General features: G+C 38.0%; 1 non-coding gene across 1 annotated transcript; it reads left to right on the top strand.

The window, feature by feature from the left end:
• The first annotated feature begins 3,052 nt into the window (after nucleotides 1-3,052).
• On the top strand, nucleotides 3,053-3,125 carry TRNAK-CUU (transfer RNA lysine (anticodon CUU)). The gene has a single exon. It is a non-coding gene; the product is annotated as a tRNA-Lys (tRNA).
• Nucleotides 3,126-4,236: the final 1,111 nt, after the last annotated feature.

Genomic DNA, 4,236 nt, shown 5'->3' on the forward strand with positions numbered 1-4,236 from the left:
GAGGCTCTTTGATAGAAGATTACAATTTTTAAAATAATTATGCAATGTAGAGGTCAGTGTTCTTGTCACAATTTGCTATGCAGTATAGCTTGACAGTTTTAATACACTTCTGATGCATGCGTGACCTTAATATTAACATTGCTGTTACATTTGACAACTTTATTTTAACACACACTGATTGACGTTCATACAAGTGGTCCTTGAAATTCTCCAAGTGAGTAATCTGCTAAATAGTGGTATAATTCAAAACGTTGTTTTTGTTTTTTAATGTACAGTGACTAGATCAGACTACTCTACCAGCAATGCTTTACATTTTCATCATGGACTTAGTGCTACCAGCTGATTAACTGAAATATGTCCTTGGAAAGGGTGAAACAATTGAGGTGTTTGGAGGTGACGTGTTGAGTGTTAAAGGCAAAATGTTTTTTAGTTGTCGTTAAAAGCTGAAAAATATAACACGTCTATAACCAAAAACCATTTTGTAAGTTGTCTGCCAGTAACTTGGCACCTGCCCCCATAACCCATTTCTTGTTTGTATATTCCTGTTAACTTCAATGAGACTACTTAATGTGCAAGAGTTAGTTACATGAATAAGGTTTTCAGGATAAGGCCCTTGGTAAACATTTGTCATAACTTAAGTAAAAAATAATCCAAAATACCACATCTGGCAACACTTTAAGATATATTCCTTTTCTAGAAGGGGAAATCTACCTTCTTTTAAGCTATTAATCAGAAATGTGTTGGGATAATAAATAACTAATAGACTTTTTATTCAGCATGTTAAAAACATGAATTTAGTGTGTTGAGAGGTCTACAGGCAATAGTATTCATTATTTAGAATGATTTTTAGATCAGTCTTGAACTGTCTTGCTCACTGGAATGGTGGTAACTAGATGTATTACAAAAGCACCATATACTTTTTTGTTTGGGAAACCCTTAAACGCTAATTTATTTAATTGGTTATGCTGACAGGGTAAAGAATTGTAGTGAGTTGTTGTTTTGTTTTTTTTTTTTTCTACTGGTGATGGAATTCTATTCTTGTTTGGGCGTACTTAAGATTATCAAGAACCCATCATTATTTGTCAGGAACAATTCTTAATTGGTAAGAAATGTGGAGAGCAGAGAAGCCCCAGTGTGTGGGCTCTGTCAATACCAGATCGTACTCCCTGGATTGGATTAAAATGCTGAGTTACAGCTTTAGGTATTGGTAGTGCACCAGTAAGTATACTGCCATTTCTTATGGTTGATGATTGATTGTGAACAAGCCCTACAGTTTTGGCGTAGTTGTCTATTGGACATTAAAGTTTTTACATTATATACTAATTAAGCCACTTAATTACCTAGTCCTTTACTTTTGTTTTAATGAGTCATTTTTCATCAGTTTAACCACTATTAATGTTCATTGTACAGAAAATGCATATTGCTAAAGATATGTATAGAGATGCTAATAGGTGATAACTATTTTTGTAATTTAGAAACTGTAACTGTTACTCTTGTAATTGTGTGGCAAATATAATCTGTTTGCATTCAGTTTATTAAGCATGGTAAATAAAATTTCCATGTGTCAAAGTGTATGTGGACATGCTTCTAGGACACATCAGTTGTCTTAAAATGTTAGCAAACTGAGGGGAATATAAAGTTATATCACTACTTGTGTTTAAAATTCTGAAAGGGCCTTCATAATGTGGGATTTTAAAAAAGAATTGTGCACTCATTTGGAAAGAATGCTATTAAAAGTTAATTTTTGAAAGTAAACTTGGATCCTTTAGCTTTTTAATAACTTCAGTCCAATGTTTTCTAAGAAAATTATTGATTTTCCCATGTCTTGAGTTTTAATACACTAATGGCTTAAGTTTCATAGTGTTGTATGTACATTTGAGGCTCTCTAGCAGCAAGCCTGTATGAGCCTGAGGATCTACTTTTTTTACCTGCTAGTTTATTTTTAAAGGGAACCTAATTGCTAAATTGGATTATTTTAAAGCTAAACAATACATGCTGTCCATTATGCTTTAGTTTACCAGGTTGGTAAAGGAAAGTTACATAACACCAGTGTATGAACAATAACTTAAAGGAAATGAAAAATGTTACTTTCTTATTCAAAAAGATGAGTCTTGTGCATGGTTTACTAAAAATATATTGAAGATCCTTTCTCATTCTTAGCACTTTCCACTCCCCTGCCCCAACATATAAACGGATTAATTTGTCACTAATGCCCTTAGTCTGGTTTCTAAAAGCATTTCCACTAACCTCAGTCCAAGAATTATTGCCCTAATGGGCCAGAAAGTGGATGCTAGAATAAATTGTGGTGTGGGAGTTTTGAGTTTACAGTTTTAAATGTATAACGGTAGGAGGCAAAGGTGACCATTGTTAGGAGTCAGCTGGGATACCTTGGGGGCTGAGGGGAAGAGAGAAGTTTTGTTTTGATCTCTGCCCAGTGTGGAATTACTGATATTCCTTCCCACCTCCCCCAAAAAAGTTTGAGATGTTTCTCTTTGATTCTGGAAGATATGGCCAGGACTCCAAGATCTTTGGGTGGGGGAGAAGGGAGAGTCAGTTGTTAAGCAGTAACACTAAGTATAGTTAGTAACAAGCCCTAGATGTAGGTGATGGGAGAAGAATGGTGTAATTTGTCTGACTTGCAACTATAGCTTGGATCCAATGTTACAAATGGCTAAGAGTATTGTTCTCTTTCATGAATAAGATTAAGAAAAGTTATATAGGCAGAATAAATGGATTATTGATGGACCATGTAAATGATTTGTAGCCTGTGAACAGAGAGTGGCTAATGTTAGCCCTGTGACTTAGTGGGTAAGTGCAAATGAATTCATTTTGGTATGGTAAATTGAGAGGGCTAACAGGAAAAAATGAGGATGGAATTTTCAGTGGAAACTAATGCAGTTAAGTGCCTGACTCCCATAGACTTTAATGGGAACTAGGTGCCTAACTGCTCTCAGAGCCTTTGTAAATCCTCTCCATCCCTCCCTCCCTTCAGTTGTGAATCTCATATTTCATGCAAAAGGGGATGTTTTGAGTATATCCCTGCTGTTAGCGAGCCTGGCTAGCTCAGTCGGTAGAGCATCAGACTCTTAATCTGAGGGTCCAGGGTTCAAGTCCCTGGTCAGGTGATAAACTACTCACAAAGATCTTAAACTGTGTTTCTGGAGTCCTCTTTGATTTCTGTAGCTGTCTTGCTTTATTCTTTGAGTGATTGCACATGTACCTTCCATTCTTGTTTTGCGCATGCACCTCACAGTCGGATACTTTCCCTCAGAGGTACATGGGGCAATTCCAGCACCTTCTGCTGCTGTGTTTCACTGCATGCCGGTATAAAAGGCCCCACCTCTCCCAAGCTCCCTTTGCTCCTTCTTACTACCTGTGATTGTTGTTGAAATTGCTTGGCTTGCTTTAGCAAGTGCTCTGCATGTTCATTGTAAATTTACAATTGTAGATCACTTTCTAGATTTATGTTAGTACTTAGTGTAAGCTTTCATTTTTGGCCTCAGCTGGATTTTTTCCCATTACTCTGTATTGATAGATGCCTTGGTCATCGAGCTTTAAGCCCTGCATCTCTTGTACTAGGCTGATGCCCATAGCCTCACTCAAGCGCCTTGAAGTCTCTAGATGAAGCTCAGATTCTGGATCGTTGCCAGAACTGGAAAGACTTTAAGCCTTGGACAAGGAAAGTCAGAAGGCAGGCTAAAGATTTTGCTCAGACCTCCATCAGAGCTCAGTCAGACAGACTCTTGAAAGATTATAGGACAACAGGGTCAGACTCTGCATCAAATGCCTTGGCATTGGTTAGGAGAGCACCTCCTATGTTGCCAGAGTCCCAACAGTGCTCACCTTCCCCAGGGCCTAAACGGCATAAGACTTCTACATAGACTGCTGACAAGGGAAGCTTGCTACCACTGAAGTCATCTAGGCATGGGGATAAAAGTAGAGTGCAGCCAAAGCCTAAGACTTCCTCTTCTCTGACGTTGCAGAAGTCAGCACCATTGACTCTAACACCAAAACGTGCTGTTGAGTCCAGTGCCTGAGGGAGCGCCTTCTACATCCGTAGCACTACACAGTCCTGAGACCATCTTGGTACTGACCATGCCAGAGGCATTTGCGACCTTGAGAGATATAAGCCTTTTGGTGCCACTTTCTCCAGAAGTGTGTAGTAGTAGGATTTTATGTTTGCATTTTGTATGATTTAGAAAGAAGGATAAAGAATGAGATGATGTATGTATGTAT

The sequence above is a fragment of the Gopherus flavomarginatus genome, chromosome 2, assembly GCF_025201925.1.
Source record: "Gopherus flavomarginatus isolate rGopFla2 chromosome 2, rGopFla2.mat.asm, whole genome shotgun sequence".
NCBI lineage: Eukaryota > Metazoa > Chordata > Testudines > Testudinidae > Gopherus > Gopherus flavomarginatus.